This window comes from Lissotriton helveticus, chromosome 6 (genome assembly GCF_964261635.1).
Source record: "Lissotriton helveticus chromosome 6, aLisHel1.1, whole genome shotgun sequence".
NCBI classification, from domain to species: domain Eukaryota; kingdom Metazoa; phylum Chordata; class Amphibia; order Caudata; family Salamandridae; genus Lissotriton; species Lissotriton helveticus.
This window is the reverse complement of record NC_136067.1, coordinates 1,836,589,209-1,836,601,871: the sequence shown is the minus strand read 5'-3', so window position 1 is coordinate 1,836,601,871 and position 12,663 is coordinate 1,836,589,209. Positions and strand designations below refer to the sequence as shown.

Here is a 12,663-nt window from a genome sequence, read left to right as displayed (position 1 = left end):
TCAAAATGGCGCAACTTCCTCCCAGGCCCATCAGGTGGGCGGAAAAAGGATTACACGCACAACGAAGAGCTGCGTCTCATATCAAGATAACCGCACGGGTGATCAAGCACAAAATGAAAATACTCCTCACCTAGGCTAAACGAAAAGACAACATTACCTCATAAGGCAAGTAAGCGCTACGCACATGCTATATTTAATAGAAAACAATACCTGCTGGGTGCACACGTTTAAAGTTTGAGAGCAAATTTGCTCTCTCCATGCCAAACAGCAAGAAAAAGAATGTTGTTTTTGCAAGCACAAACTCGGGAAATATAACTTTTTCTACTCAAAATCTGATTTTTTTTCTATAAATTAGCACAATAATAAAAATTACATTGCAGGGGTTCACATTGCAGTTAAAATAAAAAAAACCAGAGCAAGAATATTTGTGCACTGCGGGAAATATAACTTTTATAAGGAGTTCGATAAACTTGTCTCGTCATTAAGGACGGTTGCGTCTAAATTTATTTTACCTTACACCCCCAGATTATCACTTCTGTGAACACAGTGGGCATGTTGTGCCCTTCTCATTTTAAACTAAAAAGCAATTTTTTTATGAAAAGTGCATACAGCTGCTATAGATAGAATGTGGAACGTGTCACATGCCCCAGGGACATCTTAAGGATTTTGGGAGCCTTGGGCCAAGCGCATTCTGTCTGGGGACCCAGCGCATTCTGGGGGCCCCTTTCTGAAAAGCTTTGACTTTATGATCCAGTTTCAGCTCTTTCATGCCCTCTTTGGCCATTGCACTAGTTCAACTTCTAAATGTATTTAGATCTATTATTCAGGGATAATGATATGTGTTTTAAATATCGTAACACAGAAGCATCTCACTATTTACTGCAAATAATATCTGTGCCCCCCTCCCATTTCTCATATATGAGGTCCTGCTTTTAATTTAAAGAAACTGTTTAATGGATATTGCAGGAAACAAACACCACATTTGTCAGGAGAATGTCTGCAATAGACTTTCACGCATCACCCACATTAAAAGTACGTTAAAGGAAAATGCTATTTAAAACAATCTGTTTAAGAATTATACAAGGTGATCACAGCAAGAGTCTCCCCAGAACAGAGCTTACTTTATCAGGGGGCTCCCCTGAAAGGCTGGGGCCCTGGGCCAGAGCTCCCTTTGCTTAAAACGTCTTAAAACAGTAATTTTAACTCCAGGTACAAGTATCGGTCTATACCTCTCAGTCATGCTTCTCTCTGTTTCCCATTTAGCCCTCGCTCACTGTGCATGCCCTGGTCCCTCCAGCTCGTCCTCTTAAGGCTTGTGATGTGGAGAAGTTGCTGTTTCAAAGCACTCTGTCTATATAGGGACAGCGCTGTTTTTAGACCGAAGCGTCTTGATTTGGTTCCTGGGAACGAGCACTCTCAGAATAAGTGACCTTTTTGCAGTGTTAGCCAGGGGGGCCCCGATGCTGGGGACCAACATTTTCCAGTCCAAGTCGATGTGAAATTTCAGTCACGGCGACAGGGCAGGCTCACGTCACGTCACTCTTAGTCCGAGCGTCATCGTCACTTCCGTTGCCCCTCAATATGTAAACAGTGGGACTCGGAAGTGATAATTTGAGGAGAAAATGGAAGCCGTGCACGGTTAAATCATGTGCTGGTTCCTTATCGATAATTCTTATTACGCTAATTACCCTTCCCAGGGCCGGCCCTAAACCGATTGACTGGGATAGCGCCATGGGCGGAAAGAAAATGTGGTGTTTGTTGTGTGGGCGGGGGGGCCGTTATGGTGTGACGGCAGGAGGTGTGAGGAAAATGGGAGGAGGGCAGAGAGTTGATGGCGTGCTAACAATTACACTGAGGTACATTAAGGGATGATTACAAAGTCATTAACAAGACCCCATTGAGTTAGGTCAGGTGCACTCCTTGGAATAATGGCGCCCCGGGCTTGGGCCCAGCTCACCCATGTCTAAGGCCAGCCCTGTCCCTTTCTTATCCACTTACTTACTAATAGAGGTGTGCCCACCTCCCTCAGGCAGCACATGACGTTGATGCCCCACAAAAACTACCTTCTCCCCCTTCCCCTACCAGTCTTTGCTTTCGTCCCATTGGTCCTGAAGGTTGATAAAGCTATCAGCTGTGATGGTGCGTGCCGTAATACTTTGCAATCTCAAAAAGTGCACAGTGCACTCTTAAAATGTATTCATTTATGAGGACTGAGGATCCATAAAGGGGAAACAAATGGTATGAGGCGAGCATGTCCCAACTCTATTGAACCATGTATTGATTGCTTTTATAATGAATAATGTATTAACCTATACACTTTAAAATGGGAAAGAGAAGAGGGAATACCTCCTCAACCTTATATCAGGGAACTCGAAGTATAGAGTGGAATCCATTGGCTGAATTTCCTCTCCAATTTTATTAGAGATCACCGCCTGGCTCAGTGATGTGAAGAGTGTGGGCACTGTGGCAATTTCTTCATAGCCACAGCACTGAATGGTCTGCTAAATGGACTCCATTTTCAAAGCGTCTCTCGCTAATCCGTTTTGTATTAAGAAGATAAACTTCCACATCAAGATATTGTTTATTTAACTCTAAAAATAAATGCCCCTGGCATTCACAGAGTTTTTCTCCATGTGTGTGGGAGCATTCTACCATTTCTCTGTCTGTGCCCAATATGCCTTGCATTCAGACATTGGCATGGAAATTAAGTGGTTATTCGGCCCTGAATTTGCTAAAACTGCTAGCAAGTCAGAGTTTTACATTGATGGAACCAATGGAGGTATCAATCCTTGTCTCTGGTGAGCTCTCGTCTTGATTCTCTGTTCGAGATGTGCCCAAATCTGAATTCAGCCGGTGAAGAAGGGAGGGCTCAGCTGCTGCAAAAGTCCCACTGGACTCGGGTCCGGCTTTAGCACTCGTGCAGCCCGGTGTGACAATCCTTTTTGGAGCTCCTCTCAGTGACCTTCTTCTCCATGGATTCCCTCACTACCGCCCTCCACCAGTGCCTCTGATCTTTCCACAGCCCTTCTGTCACATGTATCTCATTTGTTTTATAGCACTACTCATACCAGTGTCAGAGTAATTTACATCACACACATTATACAGAGACAGTGAATCTTATGTGTGTAAATCAGTCTATAGGAAATGTTACTTAAGATAATGAGGATTACAAGGTGTAGGAATCACATGTCATCCATACTAGTTGGCAGTATATTTTAAGAATACTTGGTCTGGAGAAGCACAAACTCTGGATTCAAAACGTACCACAGTGGTAGGGGTTAGCTTCATTAATAAAAACGTATTTCTACCTAAACAAACAATTTTTAGATAAAGTAGGATAAACAAAGACTGGGGAAAAACGTTAGGCTCCACCCCTATTCCTTGCAGTTTGCCTACAGCTCTTTGATGGCAGTTCATAGGTCATTGTGATATATTAGGGTTGTAACTTATGATTGAACTGCAAATAATCAATCAATCAAGCAAACATTTGTAGAGCACGCTACCCCTCCCCTGTGAGGGTCTCAAGGTACTGGAGGGGGATGTTGCAGCTACTGATCAAACAACCAGGTCTTGAGGAGTCTCCTGAAAGTCAGCAGGTCCTGGGTCTGACGCTGGTGGATGGGGATGGTGTTCCATGTCTTTGCAGCGAGGTGAGAGAATTATCTGCCACTGATGTTTGTTCAGCGGATGTGTGAGACGGTGGCCAGGGCGAGGTCACCGGAGCGAAGCTGGCGGCTCGGGGTGTAGAAGGTGAGCCGTTCATTAAGGTATGCTGGTCCGGCGTTGTGGAGTGCTTTGTGAGCATGGGTGAGGAGCTTCAGGGTGATCCTCTTGTGGACCGGGAGCCAGTGCAGGTCTCTCAGGTGGGCGTTGGTGTGGCTGTGGCGAGGGTTTCCGAGGATGAGGCATGCGGAGGTGTTTTGTATGCGTTGGTGTCTTTTCTGGAGTTTGGCTGTGGTTCCCGCATATAGGGCGTTGCTGTAGTCCAGCCTGCTGCTGACGAGGGCCTGGGTGACTGTCCTTCTGGGTTCGGTGGGGATCCATCTGTAGATCTTGTGGAGGGTGTTGAAGCAGGAGGATGATATGTGAGTAAAATACCCAGGCAAATCCTCAATAGAACACTAGCACATGAGTAGTGACATTAGCTCAAACATATTTTTGAGAAAATAATCAGAAAAACGTTTTTGCACATTAAGTGTATTTTAATTTCTATTATAAAACATAATTCAATGATAAAAAAAAAAGTTTTAAGTACATTTGTATTGATACATGATAAAATATTCCAGCATTATACCATATGCGTGAATTTAGACATAAGTAGGTACATATATGTTACAATAAAAAGATGGTTTCCTGTCTACGCGTTTCGACACAACTGTGTCTTCCTCAGGACTGTACCATCATATTTCTGTAAAAAATATATATAAAAGATATTTACAAGTCTGTATCTACAGTGCAAAAAAACGTTTATAATGTACATTTTGACATTTCATAAATAGTGCTAGTGTTCTGATTATCACAAAGTCTAATAATACCGCTAGACATTCATACATGAGAGGCATCATTTATGTACATATATACAAATCTATATACATATCTATCGAAACCTATTTACATCACTGCTACACCAATTTACTATACATCCACATCTATAGTAGAGAATGGTAGACCATATTTATGATTTCACAGGAAAGATAAGAGCAATAGAAAAAGCCTGTAAAGGTTTACGTATTTACGTTATCCTCAAAGCTTTGTTTGTCCTTGAGCTATCTTATTAATATGACATGGTAACTGCTTATAGGCTAATGTCACAGTGTTTACAGCATTTTATGAAGGGTCCTCTAGGGCCATGTTGGTTAGCTGTACACTTTATTGTTATATTATATAGTCTGCTTACCTATAGATACCAACACATGGTACCGGAGTTAGAACCAATATGGGGCAGATTACACAGCAATGGATCCCAGGGTAAAGTAAGAGTTGATAGGTTCTGCAGAGAAAAGGGGGGAGTGGGGATCAGAGTGCCAATCAGTGACTCAAACACATAAATTGCCATTCTAAGTTCATTCTGGACTGTCCTGCATAACTTTTATTGTGGGTATCTACAGTTATAACTACCCAAACCTAATAAAACGTACTATTCTTGCGTAAATATTTTGCTGATCTCATTAGCTACATCACACGATAAGTGTAATAATTTTATTTATTGTTACTATTGTGAAGTGATGAGAACACACAATATAGTTCTCGTGTTTAAATAGCCGATTACTGCCATATCTAATTCAAGGTTTAAACCTTAAAAACTAAGATTTCGCCATTTAGAAAGTGGACTATAAGCTGGCCTTGCCGGTAATACCAGGTCATGATTAATGGGTTTTACCTCCAAAGTTGATATTCTTAGAACAGCAACTTTATCACGTTTAAAAACAAATATTTCCTCCTGCATAGAAAGAGAGTGCAAGGCAGAAGCGTGAATAGCGTCAAAATTGCGGATTAATCTGCCAAAATGCTGTTTCATCTATTGTAAACCAGCAACAATGTTTACCTGTTTTGGTGACAGTTATTGTGAACCGGCTGCGTGTGGTTCCCGGCGTCCTTATTTGTGTATCTATAGGGGAAGCATTGACATGGCTACTGTTATTTTAAACTATAGGGAAAGGTAAATGCTGGCAAGATGCTACATTACCAGTATTTTACATAAAAACGCTTTAGCGGATGCCGGTAGAAACAAGATTGACATCATGATGAGGAACAGATATGTCACAATATTATATCACCTCCTCATATGCAACAAAAATGTTTACCTGCTTAAAAGGCAATTTAAGTATGGGCCGGCTGCATATGGTTCCCGACAACTTTGATTCTAAGAGGGAAGCATGAACGCGGTTGCTGTTATTTAAACTGCAGGATACAAATGAATCCCAGTAAAAATACCGCAATACTAATCTTTTACTGACAGCGCTACAGCGGGGGCCGGAAACAGTGTAAGCCTCGTGTACTTTTAGTTAAAAAGATGAAGATGACTGCTAACAAAACTACCGCATATGCAGTTGATGTGAAAACGCTATAGTAGAGGGAGGCTCACCGTAATTAGCACCCTCTCACTCGGTCGGCTAGCTTGGCTCGGCTTCAGAGGTTAATCTACGTAGCCTTGCTGCATGTGGTTCCCAGCGTCTTTGGTGCTGTAAAACGGAACACCCGCAGTTTTAAATAGTTTGCTACCTGATATTTAAAAGTAACAGCTCATGGCTTTTAGTGCATTCGCCTACAGCTTACCGTGAATTGCAGAGCTGAACACGGACCGGTGGCAAATGGATCCTGGCGGTTTCTGAAAATTCGGCATGAATCTCAGTTAGGCTTATACATTGGCTATATATACCGGCTCCGCTCATTGGTTAAATTGCAGCCATGTGTTTCTTAAAGGGAAAAGCTAGCATTTTACGCATTTTATTCTTAAGGTCTAACTGAACTGTATTTTGGGACCCTATACAGGGAAACTATTTGTAAAACCCGTGTTTGCATACATAGGGGATAAAGAAATTAATAGTTTCCATGTAAACCCATTTATAAACTAGGACTTATAACCCAATAAATTTTTTTTATATTATTGCATTGATCCATGGTAGATCATTATTAAGCCCATGGGAGAAGGTATTCAAAGAAAAAATCCAGTATACCTCTCTTTTCTTTCTAATTTTATCTCCACCATTGCTGTTGGATGTATGGATCTTTTCTAAAATCCTCCATCGAATCTGTGAGGGTGCATGGTGAAACTCAGAGAAATGTAGGGCCAAAGGAGCTGCCATTTTGCGTGTTTTTATGGCAGATCTGTGTTCGGTGAGACGAAGTTTCATGGTTCTTGACGTCTCACCGACATAGCCTAAATTGCACGGACACAGTAAAAGATAAACAACATTACTGGTATTGCATGTCCATAGTTCCTGAGCTTGAATTCTAATCTGATTGAATGTGAAGGTCTCACCTGAAATAATACCCTCACATGACTGGCATGAACCACATCGCGAAGTTCCCTTGATGGCATTCCCGCCTTCAAAAGACTTCTGGATGTATGGAGTCTTCCTACCTGAGCCCTCGAAACGTGATCTTACCACTAGATCTTTCAAGTTTTTGTTTCGACGATGCGCAAACAAGGGCTTTGGTAATTTGGGTTGAGTTGATTCTACATTTAAAAGATGCCAGTTTGAATTTATGATTTGTTTGACTGTGGCATTAAGTGGAGAGTGTTTAGTAATACACACTAACTTCTGTTCTTTTTGTTGTTTGTTGGAATTAAGTAGCACATCTCGATCAAAATAACGTGCTCGCTTATATGCCTCACGTACTAGTCTGTGAGGGTAGCCACGTGCAATAAATTTATTTTTCATCTGTTCAGACTGGACATCATAGTCCCTCATGTTCGTACAATTTCTACGCACCCTAAGGGATTGGGAGAAAGGTATCCCATCCTTTTGATTCCTTGGGTGGTAGCTACTAAAATGAAGCAACGTGTTTCTTGCCGTTGGCTTCACATGTAGGTCAACTTCCAGTTGGTTTGACACATTTTTGATGTTAATATCTAGAAACTCCACTTTAGTTGAATTAACATGTGCAGTGAAATGGAGATTTCCATCTGCCAGGTTCAGCCATTCCAGGAACTCTACAAGAGTCTGTTCCCCATTGGTCCAAATGAAAAAAATATCATCTATAAATCGGTACCAATGGGAAACAGACTCATAGAACGGTGCCATCTCATTATATATGTTTTGAGATTCGAATTTCGCCATATATATAAGCAGGAGGAGGAGACAGCGTTGACCTGTTGGGCCATGGAGAGCGTTGAGTCCAGGATGAACCTCAGGTTGTGTGAGTGGTTGGTGGGTGTCGGGGCAGCTCCCAAAACGGCTGGCCACGAGGAGTCGTCCCATGTGGAGGGGATGGGGCCGAGGATGAGGGCCTCTGTCTTGTCGGAATTCAGTTTCAGACGGCTGCACTTCATCCAGTCTGCGATGGCCTTCATTCCCTCTTGGAGGTTGGATTTGGCGATGGCTGGGTCCTTGGTGAGGGAGAAGATCAGCTAGGTGTCGTCAGCGTACTCAATGATGCAGAGGTGGTGTACTCGGACAATTTTGGTGAGGGGTGCCATGTAGATGTTGAAAAGGGTCAGGCTGAGGGATGATCCTTGGGGTACGCCGCTGGTGATGGTGGTGGCTTCAGATCGGAATGGGGGTGATCCAGCGCCCCTAAGGAAAAACTGTCTCACCAACGCTACCCAACTCCACAATACTCACCATTAATCATATATTACTCACAAGGCCCATATACCAACGAGACAATTTTTGGGCAACTGAATCATGTGACCTAATTAAACAGAACTATTCACAAACTATTTACAACATTATATACAACTGCAGTTTATCATTTCTTACCATGGTTTAAACTAATATCATTATAATTAGATCACTTAGGTAAATGGACCAGCTTGTCGTTTCAAAAATCAAATTTTATTAACTTTATTATTCAGAAAAGAGCATTCTTTATGAAACTTTATTTTATTAGCAATATGTAAGCTGCGTTTATTAAGTAGAAAGCATAATAGACTGACACTTCAAAGGCAAATCAGTTAGCATGAATTAAAGAAAATAACAGTTTCCATTCCCTAAATTCTATTTCCCTGTCTAAATCTCACTTCACCTAAAAGTAAGTCATTTAAGCGTATTATCCTTACGTGCACCAAAGAGTCCAACAGCACGACACGCCCTTCAGGAATCGGAAAGCGAGAAGACGCCCTCCTGCCCATGGGACCAAGTTTTATACCTTTCTGTCTAGCTAATCTCACTAAATTGTATATTTTTCTCTGCCATCCAGTGTCCTCATTGGCTGACTGATGTCAGCTCATATGGTGTCACCACCCCCCTTTTGTACCGCTTTTGGCCGCCATAAGTGTGGCAGGGTATGCTCAGACGTGAGTCCCTTGCTCACTTTGCCACTGGATTCAAGCAAGCCGGGCTGAAGACGGCTGGAATACCAGAAACCGGTCCTCGGAAGCTTGTTTCCGGTCCAGGGAAGACATGGCTTGGCGGTTCGGGCTGGACTGTTCCCATGAGGCACAGGGTCAGACTGATTTGCATATAGCCATGTCAGAACTGGGGTGGCAGAGTGGGCTAAAGAACGGTGATGGATTAAACCCAGATCTTTTGACTGGGTGTGAGTGTTTGATTGATTCAGATGCTCCGTCCATCACCACCCCCCTTTTGTACCGCTTTTGGCCTCCATAAGTGTGGCAGGGTATGCTCAGACGTGAGTCCCTTGCTCACTTTGCCACTGGATTCAAGCAAGCCGGGCTGAAGACGGCTGGAATGCCAGAAACCGGTCCTCGGAAGCTTGTTTCCGGTCCAGGGAAGACATGGCTTGGCAGTTCGGGCTGGACTGTTCCCATGAGGCACAGGGTCAGACTGATTTGCATATAGCCATGTCGAACTGGGGTGGCAGAGTGGGCTAAAGAACGGTGATGGATTAAACCCAGATCTTTTGACTTAGTGTGAGTGTTTGATTGATTCAGATGCTCCGTCCATCACCACCCCCCTTTTGTACCGCTTTTGGCCGCCATAAGTGTGGCAGGGTATGCTCAGACGTGAGTCCCTTGCTCACTTTGCCACTGGATTCAAGCGAGCCGGGCTGAAGACGGCTGGAATGCCAGAAACCGGTCCTCGGAAGCCTGTTTCCGGTCCAGGGAAGACATGGCTTGGCAGTTCGGGCTGGACTGTTCCCATGAGGCACAGGGTCAGACTGATTTGCATATAGCCATGTCAGAGCTGGGGTGGCAGAGTGGGCTAAAGAACGGTGATGGATTAAACCCAGATCTTTTGACTGGGTGTGAGTGTTTGATTGATTCAGATGCTCCGTCCATCACCACCCCCCTTTTGTACCGCTTTTGGCCCCCATAAGTGTGGCAGGGTATGCTCAGACGCGAGTTCCTTGCTCACTTTGCCACTGGATTCAAGCAAGCCGGGCTGAAGACGGCTGGAATGCCAGAAACCGGTCCTCGGAAGCTTGTTTCCGGTCCAGGGAAGACATGGCTTGGCAGTTCGGGCTGGACTGTTCCCATGAGGCACAGGGTCAGACTGATTTGCATATAGCCATGTCAGAACTGGGGTGGCAGAGTGGGCTAAAGAACGGTGATGGATTAAACCCAGATCTTTTGACTGGGTGTGAGTGTTTGATTGATTCAGATGCTCCGTCCATCACCACCCCCCTTTTGTACCGCTTTTGGCCGCCATAAGTGTGGCCGGGTATGCTCAGACGTGAGTCCCTTGCTCACTTTGCCACTGGATTCAAGCAAGCCGGGCTGAAGACGGCTGGAATGCCAGAAACCGGTCCTCGGAAGCTTGTTTCCGGTCCAGGGAAGACATGGCTTGGCAGTTCGGGCTGGACTGTTCCCATGAGGCACAGGGTCAGACTGATTTGCATATAGCCATGTCAGAACTGGGGTGGCAGAGTGGGCTAAAGAACGGTGATGGATTAAACCCAGATCTTTTGACTGGGTGTGAGTGTTTGATTGATTCAGATGCTCCGTCCATCACCACCCCCCTTTTGTACCGCTTTTGGCCGCCATAAGTGTGGCAGGGTATGCTCAGACGTGAGTCCCTTGCTCACTTTGCCACTGGATTCAAGCAAGCCGGGCTGAAGACGGCTGGAATGCCAGAAACCGGTCCTCGGAAGCTTGTTTCCGGTCCAGGGAAGACATGGCTTGGCAGTTCGGGCTGGACTGTTCCCATGAGGCACAGGGTCAGACTGATTTGCATATAGCCATGTCTGAACTGGGGTGGCAGAGTGGGCTAAAGAACGGTGATGGATTAAACCCAGATCTTTTGACTGGGTGTGAGTGTTTGATTGATTCAGATGCTCCGTCCAGCACCACCCCCCTTTTGTACCGCTTTTGGCCGCCATAAGTGTGGCAGGGTATGCTCAGACGTGAGTCCCTTGCTCACTTTGCCACTGGATTCAAGCAAGCCGGGCTGAAGACGGCTGGAATGCCAGAAACCGGTCCTCGGAGGCTTGTTTCCGGTCCAGGGAAGACATGGCTTGGCAGTTCGGGCTGGACTGTTCCCATGAGGCACAGGGTCAGACTGATTTGCATATAGCCATGTCAGAACTGGGGTGGCAGAGTGGGCTAAAGAACGGTGATGGATTAAACCCAGATCTTTTGACTGGGTGTGAGTGTTTGATTGATTCAGATGCTCCGTCCATCACCACCCCCCTTTTGTACCAGCTCATATGGTGTCATCACCTTTCTCCAAGCCTAGATCGGGCTTTTCTTAGAGTCCATTGTCTCTTATTCTCAAGTCACGCAGCTTCCTTAAAATGATACTTTCATTTGAGCCACTGTACATGACTTCCTTGGCTTGGCAAACTTTGCCGCTTCCTGTCCTTGAATCTGTCTTTCCAAGAGCACGTTTAACACAGTTCTTTTGATTTTTAAAAAACTTTTTGTCTACGTGGTAAAAGTTTCCCCTTCCAAGCAGGGCTCTTGCTCTTTCTGGACAGGACTTGACAACGCCATCTTTTCAGTTTACCCTTTAGGCCTCACTCGAAAACTATTATTTAAACAAACACAAGACATCAATTAATTAGAGAATTGAGATCCATTCTGTTACCCACCCCTTTGCTAATTATTAACCCATTAATTTATGTTACCTAGCTGTGCACACAAAGCTGCATTTCATAACAACCTTCTTCTTATAGGCCGCAGGATTCTCCACAAGCTTATGCCACATAAAAGACGTAAAGACATAACTCAAGCACACAAAATAAGCACATGCCATTAGTTAAACAGCCGCATTTAATACTGACAAAGACAATAGACAAGGTTAGTTTATTATTTTATACGTACTTGCTTTTGCAACAAAGAGCACATAAGTTAGTCCCTCGTGTTGTGTAAATGCATTTTAAACTAGGTTGGTTAATAATTCATCACAAATCAATTAATACGGTTATATTATTATGGAAGTTTAACTTTGCGAGTCAGAACAAAATATCATTCTGAATCCCTCTCCATCAACTCCCTCATCTGGTGATTTCAAAATCACCAAACTACACCCAACATTTTTAGCAAAATTTTAATACCTTTGAACATGTTTTGGGCAATCACAGTATTAGTGTTTCTAAACTTTCGATTCTGCTGTTTGTTTGTAACTCTCATATTGTGACCTACGAAACTCTTCTAATTCTATCTCTTTCTCCTGTTCTTTTCTGAGCTTGTAAATCTTCTTCTTTTCCCGAAGATACTTCTTTCTTTTGTGTAACATGCAACTAATTTTTAGAAGAAATATCACAAAAACTATAGCTAATAAAGGACACAATATTTTGCCTAAAATTGAACTACCAATCTCTGAAACCAGTTCACATTTTCACATATTTATTTTTTATTTGTTTGATTAATTAAAATCTTACAAAGCAGCTAAAACTTTTACAAATATAAAATACTAGAATAGTCCATATATTCAAATAATTTTCACCAGTCTAATATATAAAATTCATTCCTTTAAAATTATTTTTTAAATTAATTCGGTAGGTTCATCTTGACACCGCTCATAGTTTAATCAGACACTGGCTGCCAACTTTTTTTGAGCCATTTGAAGGAATTTCACAAAAGCTGAATTAATT

General features: G+C 43.3%; 1 long non-coding RNA gene across 1 annotated transcript in view; it reads left to right on the top strand.

Moving 5' to 3' along the window:
- Positions 1-34: 34 nt before the first annotated feature.
- LOC144761917 (uncharacterized) overlaps positions 35-12,663 on the top strand; it is a 192,630-nt gene continuing 180,001 nt past the window's right edge. Inside the window, exon 1 of the long non-coding RNA XR_013595947.1 lies at positions 35-165. This is a non-coding gene — a long non-coding RNA (uncharacterized LOC144761917). The remainder of the gene's footprint in view (positions 166-12,663) is intronic.